The following is a 16,850-nucleotide window of genomic DNA, read 5'->3' on the forward strand; positions in this document are numbered from 1 at the left end:
CTCAATAACCTAAACTGTGCATGGAGCTCCTCTCCTCCCCAGGTGTATTATCTAGAATGCTACATAACAAACCACCTCAGAACTCAGCAGCTTAAAATCATACACATATAATCTTACACAGTATCTATGGGTTGGGGATTCACGAGCAGCTTGGCTGGGTCTTTCTGGTTCGAGGTCTCTCTGGAGGTTGTTGCCCAGGGCCGCAGGCATCTGAAGGCAAGGCAGTGCTGGCTGTTGGCGCGAGGGCTCAGTTCCACTGCACCCTGCGCCTCCACGGGACTGCTTGAGCGTCCTCGGGACATGGCAGTCAGCTTCCTCTAGAACAAGTGCTCCACGGGTGCCGAGGACCAGCCCCAGCTGAACAGGATTCACCCAAAGGGGAAGACGGAGTCGGCGTGGACAGAACTCAAGACACCTCTTCTTGGATGCAAGGATCTGACAAATTTATTTTCAAGATTCCAAAAGCTTTTATACTATAAAGTGATCTCATTTTCAAATTCAACATCCTTATTCCCACGCCAAAAACTCCCCCACATAGGCCACAAAACAAAGGTAATTTACATCAGCAGATTGATCAAAACAAGTTAGGTAATTTTCCCATCGCCCAGAGTCTCTTTCATCTCCTGTGGTTAGGTACATGTTGGTCACATCTACGTCAGGAACTCTGTTCTTCTCAGGAGATTAAAGTGTTCTTGTACTTGTACATTCTGCTTGATCAAGCCATAAACTTAAACATATAATTCTATTAGTGATTAACAATATTCAAATAACATTTCATCTACAAATTTCCCAACCCTACCATAATAATCAAAACAATACACATTATTTTTATGCTTCTAAAAAACTATGGGAGCGGGCATTGTACCATAAACTCATTGATTAAACTCACTGTTGCATAAAAACTCGCCACCATACCCAGGTATTTTCCAACATGTTTATAACTTCACTGGGAGGCCATGACTCTTACAATTTTTCTTTTAAAATCAAAAAGCTACTGCAGAAATATTCCCACCATTGTATTTCCCCAACAAATATAATCATTAAAGGAGCCGAAGTAGTTACAATTCTCCTCTTGATTTTTACCCTAACTTGGGGTTTTTCTTAAACCCCTGCATTAAAACTATACATTTTTCCCAACACCAATAGCAATCCTATAAAAATCACCTTAGGCAAAGGCAGGGGAAGACAAGGGGAACCACACAGAGGAAAGCTTTGCTTCCACACAGAGAAAAGCTGTGGTTCACGGAGGAAATGGGAAACAAAGCCCTGCTGCGGCGGAAGAGCAGTTGCCATTGGCCAGGTCTCTGGTCTACTACCTGGGTTCCCATCTGAGCTGGGCGTGGGAAGCGAAGCAGCCATGGGGACAAGAGACCTCTCTCAAAAGGGGTGAGGGTTCAGGCTCCTGCAAAGTTGGGGGGGTGAGGGTCTATGCCCCACCTCTGTTGGCCCCCAAGTTCTCTCCTGATGGCCCCTCTGCGACTGTGCCTGTCTTAGGTTGTTCCTTCCCTGAGGAATCTTACCCGTCTCTGGCTAACCAGCCATCCTCCGGGGCCAAGCAGGGAGATGTGAGGTGTGCGAGTGAGCGAGGTGCAGCGCCCCCAGAGAAGGTCAGTTCTCTGTCACCTTGGTAGCCTATGCCCCCGTGGCCTCCACGCCCAGCACCTGCCCTGGGATTCCCTCGCCAACTGGCGGGGCCCCGGCTCTGATCACATGTCTTCGGGAACCCAGGTTTCTCCTCCAGAGAGGGCCCAGCTTACAGCACTGGGCAAGAGAGACCAATTACACGGCACCAGCCACCAGGAGGCCTCAACCTCAGTGTGGGCAGGAAAGCCCAGGCACCAGCCCTGGGCAAGGAGAAGAGAGCGCCTCTTGGCAAAAGGGCAAGAGGGGCCGTTGCAGGACAGAGGAAGGAAGAACTTTCATCAGCAGGAAGTCCCAGGGAGGAAGGGCTTTCTCTGCCCAGGGATACCAGGCTCTTGGCTCAAAGCAACTCCATGTATGGGGCATGATATAAAGATATGCCCCCTGGCCACAGTAAAAAAGGGAGCTGCTCTTCATGGAACAACAGGGTAGGGGGAATGTAAAAAACCCTGTGTTCAGGAAGCTTTGCAAACGAGAACTTTGCTTTTCCATATTTATACCTGACAGCACCAGCTTTGCTGACACTAAGGGTCTCGTCCGTGCTGAGACTCAAAGGCACTTCCTATGTGGCTCCCGGCATCTCCCCCTTTTTTATTTTTTAAAAAAGCAGTATGCAATTCCACTTTGGTTTTATATACACTCTGGAGGGCAGCTTGAATTAATCGGATAATAACTGAAAAAGAAATAAGGAGCAAAATTATAACCACTCCGGCAGCCCCATAATTTATTAAAATATGCATAAAGGAATTACCCTTAAAATAACTTTGTAAATTTGTAAAAAATTTTGCAGCAGCCTTAGAGGGATTTATATCATATTGAGAGGCTGCAATATCATGAATTTGTTTATGTAAATGTTCCAAATCAATTCCTACATCACTAGAATTCCATATATTTAAAATGTGCATTTGAATTTTTTCCCAGGAGTATTCAGAATAATTTACTTTTAAGGGAGTAACACATATCCAAGAATATTTTTTATGGCATGTTAAAGATAGGCGAATTTTTAAAGCAGTAAGTTCTTGACCAATATGTAAAACTGCTTCTTCAAGGGCATCAACTTTAGCTTCTAACTTTCTATCTATTGCTTCCTGAATTGCTAAGGCTAAGGATATATTTTTAGACAAATCATTAACATATTGAGCAGTTTGTACTTCCTTAACTAATGTATACGTTGCTAAGGAAAAAGAACTTACAATCCCTATTAAAGCAGATATTCCTAAAATTAAAGTAGCAACAAATCTTTTAGGCCTCATTAATTCACTGACCCTTTTAATAACTTCTACACCTTTATCACTATACCAAGATTCTTCTAAAATAACTGGTAACATAATATAAGCAGGTTTTTTCAACAACATAATAATTTGAACTTTCATATTGGGTATTATACAGGTGGTCAACATACATTCTGTACATAACACATGAAATCTATGATATTTTCGTACAATCTGCAAATTATCAGACTCATTAGTTAACAATAAAACATATGGAGACATAACACAAGTTTGTACATAATATACATTTTCCTTAGCATTTGGTCTCTTCAATGTCACATTTCCTACAGCTAATAATAATCTCCATAATTGAGGTTATATATAAACATTATTTTTATGATTAAAGGTATACATAGGTGCTATCCAACCAAAACTATTCCATCTATTAATTCTTAAAGGAGAAGGAATTAAAGAGTCCTTCCAGTTATATCGTATTACATGTTGTAAATACTGTCTATAATCACTATCAGGCTTATCCATACTCCAATCAGAAACATAATATTTGCTCCCAGGAATAACAATTTTTGCTTCCGTATTATGCATGCAATAGACCCAAGATGGAAACCCAACATTAATATCTATTCCTCTCCATTCATCTATTGCTTTATCTGGTTTAATATCACAATCAGGATATTTAGATGGATGGATCTTCGATTCTCCTCTAATACCTGAATCTACAAACTTTCCTATTAAAGACCATAAATGTCTGGTGGTTTTATCTCTGCCTGAAGGCTCCTTAGGAGAATCTGTTAATAAGCCAATATCACTTACTGGCAAACATCCATTTTTTTTCTTTATCTAAGCTATATTTCTTTACATAAAAACAAATTGGTGGAAGATTAGTTTGTCCTTTAAACGTATAATTTCTATTTATTACAAATTGCCCATAATTTTGCATTCCCTTTATACCATCTGTCAATTCTGATAAAGATGAAGACACTTAACAGCAGAATCCTTCCAAGTAACAGCATGTAATATAGGCGGATCAGGAAAATAAGCCCAATAGGTTGTATTAGCACTTACCTAAACTGAAAGCAAGGTCAAAAGAGCCATAAAAAATTACAGGTAGTGAGCGGTAAACCTTGAGTATTTACCATAGCCTCAGCATTATTACACAGCCTTTTAATAGCCCCCCAGGTGACTTCGGGAGCATCTAAGGTGGACGCAGCATATCGGCGCTTGCTTCCTCTCTGACTTTCTTTATTAAATGATAAAGCTTTAGACCCTAAAGACAGAGAGGAAGTTTGAACTTCCTCATTACATTTTGATTCAAGAGAAAGCTGCTGAAGCGGGGGAATCAGTTGTTTCACAGGCTTTACGTCTGGTTTCACTTTCTTTAACGCTTGATTTAATATTTTGTTCGTCAGCAGAATTTCCTGTTATTCGCTGCGTTAAGTTCCCCGCCACGGGATGTCTCACTAGACGATCTGGTATCCAAACAGGTGAATCAAAATTTTGAGGAAACACACAAGCATATCCTCTACCACTTGTTAATAAAACATCTGGTCCATTCCATTTACCTGTTAAAACATCTTTCCAAAATACCATAGGTCTTTTTAAACCTTCTTTTCTTTCCCAATGTACCATCATGGGGGTTTTCCCAATGCTATTCATATTTAAATAATTTAACACAAACATAGCATGATTCAATCTTTGATGAGGAGAGAAATATTTCATCTCTCCTTCTTGTAGCTTTGCTAACATTACTTTTAGCATCTGATTACTTCTTTCAACTATAACTTGTCCCTGTGGGTTATAGGGAATTCCCATACTATGAGAAATTCCAAATTGTTGACAAAAATGATAAAAGGCTTTGGAGGCATAAGCCGGACCATTATCAGTTTTGATTCTTCGGGGGATTCCCAAATATCCAAAGCAAAACATTAAATGCTGACACACATCTTTATAAGCTTCGCCAGTTCTAGCCGTTGCTATTATAACATGAGAATAAGTATCCACACACACATGTACATAGGATAATTTCCCAAAGCTAGAAACATGAGTAACATCCATCTGCCACAAATCATTTGCACGTAATCCACGGGGATTTACTCCCTGTTGTAACACAGTAATATGAGTAGGGCAAGCATTACAATTTTTAACAATTTCTCTTGCAGCTTCTCGAGTCAAGCCAAACTGATACCTTAAAGCGGCTGCATTTTGATGATGTAATTTATGAGAATCTATAGCTTGTTTTAATTTATCTTCTTCTATCACATAAACCTTTATCAAGGCATCTGCCATTGCATTTCCAATAGATATGGATCCAGGTAATCCAGAATGAGCTCTTACATGTCCTATAAAATAGGGTTGTCGTCTTAACCAAAGATTTTCTTGCAGTAACTTAAGTAATAATATAATATTACTTTTATTATCAGGAAAAGTTGCTGTTTCTATAGCTGGAAACAATTTAACTATATATAATGAATCCGTATATAAATTAATTTTACAATTTCGTGTTTTCTTCAATACTTCAATTATTGCCATTATTTCAGATTGCTGTGCAAAACATCCTTCTGTTTTTAAACTATATTTTTCTTTTCCAATAATATAAGCTGCCTTACCTGTTGAAGAGCCATCAGTAAACACTAATACAGCCTCCTCCAAAGGTTTTTTTCTATACCATACTGGAAATATAACAGCATTATCTTTAAAAAACTGTAATAAATTATTCTTTGGCAAATGATACAATATTTGTCCTGTATAAGCCATTAAAGCAATTCCCAAATAATCTTCAAACATTAACAAGGCTTCTAATTGTTTTTTATTATAGGGAACAATAATATTATCCACATCTTTCCCGAACAATTTTCTACTCCTTTTCCTTCCTTTTATGATAATTAAACTTACCATAAATGGGTATGAAGCAACAATTTTTTTTTTTTTTTTTTTTTTTTAGGATTAGCTGCTAAGTGTACCCACTCCAAGGGACCATCCTGCCATAATATTCCCGTAGGTATTACAGGGGTGGACAATATTACCAATTCCCATGGCTTTTTATAATCTATTTTTTGTAAAAAGGCATTCTGTAAAGCTTCTTCTACCTTTTGTATAACTAATCTTCCCTCTTCAGTTAATTCTCTGGGAGACAAAGGATTAGAATCTCCTTGTAAAATTTGAAACAAGGGTTTTAATTCCATGGTTGATATTTTCAACAGGGGTCTGATCCAATTAATATCTCCCAAAAATTTTTGAAAATCATTCAAGGTCTTTAAATTATCAATTCTTAACTGGAAAGGTATATGATGAATAGTAAACTCCTGTATTATTCTCCCTAAATAATTATAAGGAGGTTCAGTTTGAATTTTTTCAAGGGCTACCTTTAATCCATATTTTTCTAAAGCCTCTATCAATTCTTGCAATATATCATGTAAAACAGTTCTATCCTCTCCAGCTAATAAAATATCATCTATATAATGTATAATATATATCTCTTTATATTTTTGTCTAATTAAACATATAGCTTAATCAACATATTTCTGACATAAGGTGGGACTATTTTTCATCCCTTGAGGTAAAACCTTCCATTGATAACGTTGGTAATAATAGCAATTATAATATAATTATTATCATAACTATTTTATTATTATATTATATTTAATATATATATATAATTATATAAACATATACATATTTTATTTATTTATTTATTTATTTTATTTATTTTATTATTATTTATTTATTATATATATATTTTATATATATATATTACATATAAATACATATAATTATAATTATAATAATCACAATTACCATTACAATATAATAATAGCAATAATAATAGCAATAGCTATTCCTTGCATAAAGGAGGGTATTTATAAGGGTTTTTTTGACCCTCAGGCAGGGGAGCAATACTTTCCCTAATTAAATTCCACAAAGCAAAAGTGTCTATAGGAACTTTTTCAGGCCCAAAATGGGCGTAATATACCTGCAAAGTTTGCCCCACTTTTTGCCAGGTTTCTACATTAACTGTTCCCTCTTCTGGAAACCAAGGACATTGTTCCTGTACAAACTGAAAAAACTGAGTTAATTGCTTATTAGTTACCTTAATTCCTCTTCCATTTATCATATGTTTAACTATATCAATAAATAAGAGCCTCTCTTTGGACTCAGCGTGTCCCATCTTGACACCGCCTTACTCACCTTCCTAACCAGTTCTCCTTTAACTGGGGGTCTGCAGCACCCTACGGTGAGACTCCTATCCGTCCGAAAATTATACTTACCCCTTCAGGTCCCTGTTCGGGCGCCACTTGCCGAGGACCAGCCCCAGCTGAACAGGATTCACCCAAAGGGGAAGACGGAGTCGGCGTGGACAGAACTCAAGACACCTCTTCTTGGATGCAAGGATCTGACAAATTTATTTTCAAGATTCCAAAAGCTTTTATACTATAAAGTGATCTCATTTTCAAATTCAACATCCTTATTCCCACGCCAAAAACTCCCCCACATAGGCCACAAAACAAAGGTAATTTACATCAGCAGATTGATCAAAACAAGTTAGGTAATTTTCCCATCGCCCAGAGTCTCTTTCATCTCCTGTGGTTAGGTACATGTTGGTCACATCTACGTCAGGAACTCTGTTCTTCTCAGGAGATTAAAGTGTTCTTGTACTTGTACATTCTGCTTGATCAAGCCATAAACTTAAACATATAATTCTATTAGTGATTAACAATATTCAAATAACATTTCATCTACAAATTTCCCAACCCTACCATAATAATCAAAACAATACACATTATTTTTATGCTTCTAAAAAACTATGGGAGCGGGCATTGTACCATAAACTCATTGATTAAACTCACTGTTGCATAAAAACTCGCCACCATACCCAGGTATTTTCCAACATGTTTATAACTTCACTGGGAGGCCATGACTCTTACAATTTTTCTTTTAAAATCAAAAAGCTACTGCAGAAATATTCCCACCATTGTATTTCCCCAACAAATATAATCATTAAAGGAGCCGAAGTAGTTACAATTCTCCTCTTGATTTTTACCCTAACTTGGGGTTTTTCTTAAACCCCTGCATTAAAACTATACATTTTTCCCAACACCAATAGCAATCCTATAAAAATCACCTTAGGCAAAGGCAGGGGAAGACAAGGGGAACCACACAGAGGAAAGCTTTGCTTCCACACAGAGAAAAGCTGTGGTTCACGGAGGAAATGGGAAACAAAGCCCTGCTGCGGCGGAAGAGCAGTTGCCATTGGCCAGGTCTCTGGTCTACTACCTGGGTTCCCATCTGAGCTGGGCGTGGGAAGCGAAGCAGCCATGGGGACAAGAGACCTCTCTCAAAAGGGGTGAGGGTTCAGGCTCCTGCAAAGTTGGGGGGGTGAGGGTCTATGCCCCACCTCTGTTGGCCCCCAAGTTCTCTCCTGATGGCCCCTCTGCGACTGTGCCTGTCTTAGGTTGTTCCTTCCCTGAGGAATCTTACCCGTCTCTGGCTAACCAGCCATCCTCCGGGGCCAAGCAGGGAGATGTGAGGTGTGCGAGTGAGCGAGGTGCAGCGCCCCCAGAGAAGGTCAGTTCTCTGTCACCTTGGTAGCCTATGCCCCCGTGGCCTCCACGCCCAGCACCTGCCCTGGGATTCCCTCGCCAACTGGCGGGGCCCCGGCTCTGATCACATGTCTTCGGGAACCCAGGTTTCTCCTCCAGAGAGGGCCCAGCTTACAGCACTGGGCAAGAGAGACCAATTACACGGCACCAGCCACCAGGAGGCCTCAACCTCAGTGTGGGCAGGAAAGCCCAGGCACCAGCCCTGGGCAAGGAGAAGAGAGCGCCTCTTGGCAAAAGGGCAAGAGGGGCCGTTGCAGGACAGAGGAAGGAAGAACTTTCATCAGCAGGAAGTCCCAGGGAGGAAGGGCTTTCTCTGCCCAGGGATACCAGGCTCTTGGCTCAAAGCAACTCCATGTATGGGGCATGATATAAAGATATGCCCCCTGGCCACAGTAAAAAAGGGAGCTGCTCTTCATGGAACAACAGGGTAGGGGAAATGTAAAAAACCCTGTGTTCAGGAAGCTTTGCAAACGAGAACTTTGCTTTTCCATATTTATACCTGACAGCACCAGCTTTGCTGACACTAAGGGTCTCGTCCGTGCTGAGACTCAAAGGCACTTCCTATGTGGCTCCCGGCACACGGGAGCGAGGTGGAAGGAGCCGTCTCTTATGACCTAGCCTGGCGAGTCACACGCCGTCCCTTCCAGCGCACCCCGCCGGTGGCAGTCAGCCCTGAGGGACTCAGTGTGGGAGAGGCTCCACCTGGCCATGAACACAGGAGGCAGTCATCGGGCCCGTCCTGGAGGCCAGTTCCCCCACTAGTCAAAGCTCCTCCCCTCCCCTCGCCATCTCACCTGAAACCCCAGCAACTTCAAATTCATTTGAGATGATGGAGTCTCGCTTTCAAGGTGCAGACACCTTTAGGCGGGTGACGGGCCACGCTTCATCCACCCCCTCTAGCCAATGCTCCAGCCACCGCACGGCGCTCCCCGGGGGGGTTAGGCCCAGCGGCGCTGACACTGAGACGAGCCCCCTGGTGGCCACGTGGCAAGAGGCCGAGGGCCACGGCACCCTCGGGCGTCCCCAAGAGAAGAAAGCTCAAGCCGCAGGGTGCGCAGAAAGAGACGTGAGAATTAAAGTTTGTCAGCTTCAAAATGGTGCCTGGAGAGGGCACAGAGGGGTAGGGTCACTTCTACCTCCCCCCCCCCCCGCTTCCGCCTTGGCCCCTGCCCAGCACCCAGCCCTCCCCGCACCCCTTCTGCCCCCCAAGGCTGGCGAGCTGGTGCAGGGCGCGGCCGCCCTCCGTGGCACGGTTCCTGTGGCCCCAGGGCTGCGCGGCTATGTGGCCCCTTTCGGAACACGGCCTGCGTGCTGGGAAGCGGCCGAGGCCAACTGCACACGGCCTCCGGTGACGCAATGGACTCTGTTCTCACATCCCCCCCCCACCAGAGGGCAGGGAGATGGCCATGAGTTCTCCGCGTTCCCGGCACCCAGGGCCAAGGATGGAGACCGTCCCCAGAGCCCCCTCCTCACAGTAATAAGAACAACAACGGCTCTGTACAGGGCTCCCGTCCTAAGCGCTTCACACGCATCCACCACCAGGGGTCCTGACACTCTCTGAAGCAAATGCCGTCACCCTCAGGCCCACGTTACAGATCAGCAAACTGAGGCAGAGGGGAGGTTAGGTCTCAAGCCCAAGTCCCACAGACAGTGAGCAGGGAGCCAGATTCCCACCGGGGCCCTGAGGGCCCTTCCTCTTGGGTCGTGAGAGGACTGAACACGCCTCGTTCCTCTCGGGACCCAAGAGCTACCTGCTTCCACGGAGAGGGCACTGCTCGCCAAGCCTCTCCTAAACTGCGCGGAAAGCGCTCAAGTAAAGGCTGCTGGGTTACCGTCCAACCTCCCGGGTGGGCGATGGCTCGTGTGCCCCGGAAAACACCGCTGGATTAGTTCACCTGGGTTGCCCTGACCAGCCCCACAGGCCAGGTGGCTCAAATGGCAGAAACTTCTTGTCTCCCAATGCTGGAGGCCAGAAGCCTGAGATCCAGGCGACAGTACGCCTGGATTGGTTCCTTGGGGGCTGTGAGGGCAGGATCCATCCCAGGCCTCTCTCCCTGGCTGGTAGACGGCCGTCTTCTCCTCGCGCCCCTTCACACCCTCTTCGCTCTGCGCCTGTCCGTGCAGAAACCTCCTCTTCTTATAAAGACCCCAGTCACGCTGGACTGCGGCCACCCTCGTGGCCTCGTTCTAAGTTGATTACCTCTATAAAGATCTCGTCTCCAAGTAAGGTCGTATTCTGAGGTACTACGGGTTAGGACTTCACCACGTGAGCTCTGAGAGACACAGTATCGGCCCATAACAGCGGCTGAAGACGATGCCCGTGAGAAACGCCGCGGCGTCCCTCCCTCTCCTGGGACCTCTGCAGACCATCTTCCTCCGCAACAATCTACTTCCTGCTCATGTGGGCTACTCCCCCTCGTGGATGAAAACAATGTCACAGACACTCACAACTAGCATCTCCGTGAAGGTTAAATGCACGGAGTCCTCCAATGCAGCCTAGAGGCGTCCTTCGCAGTGTCCTCAGAGCAAGGCCACAGCGGGAACACGGCCACGGGGTGGCTTCACCGTATTCCAGCGGGGCTACCAAGGTGAGGGCTGAAACGTCAGTCAACTCCTATGTTTTGGGCAAAAGGCAGGCTGGTGGGAGGCCTGACGGAGCTAAGAGGAAAATAATGTGTCTGGGATCGCTGCGGTGGCCCCTCTCGTCCTAACCCAACCAGCACCTCCAAGGGCTCCGGTGGATGGAAACAATACATTTTACACTGACCATCGCAACCCAGAAGGGAGGCTAAGATCCCGGCAGGAGGTAAGCTCCGGCCACCCCCAGAGACGTGGTAAAAAGTGCGGGGCGAGCCCAGGAGAAGCAACAGCAGCCACGAGAAATGAGTCAGCAGGTCCCCGGGCACCAGGGCAAGGAACAGACCTCCCGAGGGGATTAACAGAACTCCGCGTGTCTGTGTCACACTCCCTCCAGCCAAACCCCACCCCCACCCCCGGATCAGCGCTGCCGCTGGTGGGAGTGGGCCCCGCAGCATCCTCGGGGGTTCGAGGGCCCGGCCTAGCCTGCGGGGCTCTCCCCGCACGGGACCCCAGGAGGCGGACAGTCACCTCCAACAGGGAAGGCTCTGGTCTCAAACTTCCATCAGTCCAACCGACGGCCAGCTCCCTGCTCTCAGGACCGGCACAAGGACCTGCACGGGAGGGCTCGGCGACAGTGGACCGTGGTTGACCCAGGCTGGCCAGCACAGGGGGTGGCGTAGCCCTCCAGACAGAGAACAGCCAATTCACGGGGAAAGAGGCAGGCGGCAGGCTCAAGGGCCCGCGAGAAAGCTCGAGCGACTTCATCCACACCAGGAGGCCGGAAGGGGAGCCTTTCCAGTGTCGTATGTGGAATACAAGAGCTGTCGCCTCTGCTGTCCCTGCGAACTGCCGCCCGTCACTGGTGACACTGTCCTGACAGGTGCGGCAGGTGGCCTCCAGCTCGAGGCGCTGTAATCACACACTCACAGTGTGACCTGACCACACGTGCTCCTCTGATGTCCAAGGCCCGCCTGGCTCCGAGCACGACGTGGCTGCTAACTTAGTTAAGGGCACGGTCCTCTAAGCTACAGCTCACCTGGCCACCCAGGTCACCGCTCACGTGGCCACCGTCCCCACCTCCTCGCTGGCCACCCTGCTTTCTCTCTCTCACCCACCTCTGACTTTTCTCCTTACAGCAGCCACAGCCATCCTTTCAAACACAAGTCCAGAAGTGTCACTCTCCCACTCAAGAGCACCCAGTGTCTTGCCATCACACCTAGAGTCACCAGGGTTGGTGCCACTCCTTCCAAGTCCCCACAGGGTCCCCCCAGCCACCCTTCCAAGCACCTCTCCCACCACGCTTCTCTGGGTGGTTCTTCTCTGGACACGCCCACCTCCTTGCTGCCTCGCCTCAGGGCCTTTGCACTGGCTGTTCCCTCAGCCCGAGCTCTCTGCCCCCTCGATGTTCACGTGTCTCCCCCTCAGTCCCTGGTCACATGTGAGCCCTCAGACGGGCCTCCGTGACCGCCCTGTCTAACCAGGGTTCTGAATCCACCACTGCCCACCCTCCGCCTCCCGCTATATTTCATGCGACAGCACAACCTATCAGTTATCTTCTCTTTCCTCGACTTGAATGTCACTTCCACCGAGGCACGAACCTTGGCCATTTGGTTCCATGGTAAACCCCAGTGCCTAGACTGGTAGTCTCAACTGGGGTCAATTTTCCCTACCAGGGGATACTTGGCAATGTCTGGAGTTCAGCTGTCACAAGTGGAGAACGGTTGCAACCCACATCGAGTGGGTGGAGGCCAGGGACGCTGCTAAACATCCTACAGGACAGCCCTCACCACAGAGAATCATCCAGCCCGAGAGCCCATAGTGTCCAGGGTGAGAAACACTGGCCTAGACACACAGCAGGGACCCAACAGATACTGGTTGAACAAAGAAGTAAATGAGGAAGTGAATGAATGAATGAACGAATGAATATCGAGGCTCACGTCTCATGGAAACGCCTTTGCAGTTCTCAGGATATCGGTGGTCTTTTCTCAGGGTACTAACATTTCACTTAATTTTTCATCCAACGAAAATTTAATGAACACTTACTCTGCCACGTGCTATGTGCTGGGTTTACAGTGGTGAACAAAGCACACACGGTTCCTTCCCTCACAGAGCCTACAGTGCAAAAAAGAACATTCTGTACAAGGCATCTGGGGACCTGGGCTGTTCCCCAACTCTGTTGCCACTGGTCACGTGACCTTGGGCAAGTCACCTGACTTCTCGGGACATCTCTTGGTCATATGTAAAATATAAGGGTTGCTTTGATTTTTGAAGCTAGCTAGCTTCCAACATCTAAATTCTATGCATTTAATTAATCTCAGAGGTCTTTTCCTGTTTGGCATTTTGACATTGGTATAATACCACAAGCATTGATTACAAAAGCTTGAGGAATCCACACACCCATCAAGAGGGGACTGGTTAAGTAAACTTGCACACTGTCCACACTCTGGAACATGCTGTGAGCGAGCTGATGTACAACAGCTTCCAAACAGCAGGACTAAGAGAAACGAGGTCTATCAAGTATATTACTCTCCCAAGTACTTTCACAAGAAGATGGAATGAATGAATGAATCGGTGCTACATGACACAACACAGATGAATCTCACAATCATGCACAATCAGTGCAGAAGCCAGACATAAGAGTGTACAGATCATAGGACTCCAGGTATATGAAGTTCAAGAACAGGCGAAAGTAAACTGTGCTGACAGAAATCAGCATGGTGGTACCCTCCAGCCAGAGGATTTGACTAAAGGAGGGCAAGATGAGGCCCTGTGGGAGTACCAAGAATGTTCTCTTCAGTTGGTCAAAACCAACTGAATTAAGATCTATGCATTTCATTCCACGTAAATTACATCCTAGTGAAGAAAAAAGAAAAAGGGAAGTGCTACGTACATTCTATAGATGGATGTATTTGCACAGACATTTTCTGAAACAGTATATAAGACAGTTATCAGTGGTTGCCTTTGCAAGTGGGATGGGGGACCGGGAATGGGAAAGAGACTTTGTTTTCTTTCCATAACCTTTATCCTGCGTGAAATCCTCCCAGAAAGCATCTATTACTATTTCGATGGAAAACAAGTCATTCAAAAACTACTTATCACTCTCTAGAAAGGAAACCACCCCTGCCCTCAGAAAGGACAACTTATCTCTGGCCAGGCCGACAACACAGTCAAGCAAGGGTTTGATAATAAGGCCTTTCCCGCAGCCCACATGCCAAAATTTGCAGAGGGCTCATACACCCAACCTCCTCGCCACTAACTAATCACCCTGGGTCTGGTTTGGGAGGGTGCAGGGCTGGAGGGCTGTCGGGCAAGCTGGGAACCTCCGGGCCAGCAGGTCTCACCTGGGGCCTCAGGTTCGTGCGGTCAAGGGCACCTGGAGCTCAGGTTAAGAATGCTCCCCTTGGGCTTCACCCTCAGATCTCAATCAGAATCCCTCACATGTCCAAGAGTCTACATTTCTTTTCTACCTTCTTTTGAACTTCCTATTGTGCACATTTTCAAATACACAGCACATTATGGAGAAGAGTCCAATTAATAACACCAATCAGATTCAACCAGTGTTCCTATTTGACTATATTTGCCTCTTCTCGCTCTCTCTCCATTCAATTGAACCATTTAAAAGTAAATTACTGTGGTTCTCAAAGTGTAGTCTGGGAACACCCTGAGGTCCCCAAGGCCTTTTAAGGGGGTCCATGCTGCCGAAAACATTCTTATAATAATTGTACATTTTTATTTGCCTTTTTCCATTCTCATTCTCTCATGAGTGTACAGTGGAATTTTCCAGAGGCTACATGACATGTGATACTGCAACAGACTGAACGCAGAAGCAGGTTTGAGAATTCATCTGTCTTCTCTTCAGCCATACATTAAAAAGATCTCCAAAAATGTTAAAAAAAAAAAATTTTAAAGTTTTTGCTCTCATGACACTTCACCCCTAATTACTTCAGCATGCATCACTGAAAAATAAGACTCCTGTACATATACACGTGTTAGTTATCTACTGCTGTGTAACAGATCACCCTGAAACATGGCAGCAGGAAACAACCATGTCTCATCTCACCGTTTCGGTGTCAGGAATGAGGAGTGGCTGAGCTGGATGCCTACCACACCACGGGATTATGGCATCTAATCAAATTTACAAGTCTCCTCGCATGATCTAGAAGGCAGGCACATAAAAATAACCCAGGTGTCCCCAAAGCCTATTACTGACGTTTGTTCAAGCCAGGATCCAATCAAGGGCACAAGTTACAGCTGGTTATTGTCATGGACTGAATGTATCCCCCAGAATTCATATATTGAAATCCCAATCCCCAATGTGATGGTATTAGGAGGTGGGGCCTTTGGCAGGTGATTAAGTAATGAAGATGGAGCACTCACGATGCAACTAGTGCCCTTATAAGAAGAGGCCAGAGAGCTCTCTTCCCGCCATGCGAGGACACAAGAAGGCAGCCATTTGCAATGCAGAAGAGAGCCCTCACCAGAACCCAGCTATGCGGGCACCCTGAGCTCAGACTTCCAGCCTCCAGAACTGTGAGAAATAAATGTCTGTCGTTGATGAGCCACCAGGTGTGTGATATTCTGTCACAGCAGCAGGGCTGCCTAGGATAGTGATTCCAGCGCTTAAGTCTCATTTGATGGAGGATCCGCCTCCATTTTCTTTTTTTTCTTTTTTAACTTATTTATTTTATTTATTTATTTTTGGCTGCATTAGGCCTTCCTTGCTGTGCAGGGCCTTTCTCTAGTTGCGGCGAGCGGGGGCTACTCTTCCTTGCGGTGGGCAGGCTTCTCACTCCAGTGGCTTCTCCTGTTGCGGAGCACGGGCTCTAGGCGTGCGGGCTTCAGTAGTTGTGGCACATGGGCTCAGTAGTTGTGGCTCACGGGCTCTAGAGCGCAGGCTCAGTAGTTGTGGCGCACGGGCTTAGTTGCTCCGCGGCACGTGGGATCTTCCAGGACCAGGGCTCAAACCCGTGTCCCCTGCATTGGCAGGCGGATTCTTAACCACTGCGCCACCAGGGAAGCCCTCCTCCTCTTTCATTTTCTTTCACATCATTGACTGGGTGCAGAGACAACGCCCAATGACCCACATAGCGTGCCAAGCCATTCTGGGGACAAGCTACCTGGCCGGCTGTGGGCGCCACCTGTAAAGAAAATGGCTGGAAGTGGACAAAGGAGGCTGCCTGTGCCCCGGCCTCTGCACACTGGCTCCTTCTCGCTAAAGAACCAACCCTCCCCCAGGAGAGCAGTTTTTATGGGGCCAGGAAGAGGCTGAGAGAACGAGCTGAGGGCAAGCGTACTGGGGGAGGGGCACACCACAGTCCCAGGCCCGTGGGGGGGACAAGGATAATTGTTTGATTATAAGCTCCCTCCCCCAAACCCACTACACATAGCCCATGCCTCGCAATGCCACTGCCATGACTGCTTCCTGTCTCCCGGGAGTTTCCAGCTTGCTGACCCTCTTACATCCATCTGATCCCCCCAAGAGCCGAAGAAGCAGGACCAGCAAGTACAGTAGCCCCATTTACATTTTCGGCAACGGTTCCAAGAGGTGAAGTGGTGCAGCAAAAGCCGCTGTCTGAAGTGTCAGAGCCAGACCTTTAGCGGCCAGTCCTACACTGGAGCGTAAAGCGCGTGACCGTGACGGCCACAACGGGCACCAGCACCCGCGTTACCTCCCTCCCTCCCCTCGACACCTCCACACGGGTCCTATTCCCACTTTTGCAGATAAGGATGGGGACCCTGGTCTGTCCCAGTTCCCGACACGCTGGTGTGCTGCTTGTGCTCTTCCCTCCTTCCCTGACACTCT

At 46.5% G+C, this 16,850-nt stretch overlaps 2 long non-coding RNA genes across 3 annotated transcripts in view; both read right to left on the reverse strand.

The window, feature by feature from the left end:
- Positions 1–16,850, reverse strand: part of LOC117310596 (uncharacterized) — a 51,668-nt gene that overhangs the window by 30,754 nt on the left and 4,064 nt on the right. The gene's annotated exons all lie outside the window — the stretch shown is intronic.
- On the reverse strand, positions 419–9,607 carry LOC141277705 (uncharacterized). Its single transcript, XR_012329462.1, has 2 exons — positions 7,463–9,607; positions 419–620 (listed from the first exon to the last, which is right to left on the reverse strand). It is a non-coding gene; the product is annotated as an uncharacterized lncRNA (long non-coding RNA).

This window comes from Tursiops truncatus, assembly GCF_011762595.2.
Source record: "Tursiops truncatus isolate mTurTru1 chromosome Y unlocalized genomic scaffold, mTurTru1.mat.Y SUPER_Y_unloc_1, whole genome shotgun sequence".
NCBI classification, from domain to species: domain Eukaryota; kingdom Metazoa; phylum Chordata; class Mammalia; order Artiodactyla; family Delphinidae; genus Tursiops; species Tursiops truncatus.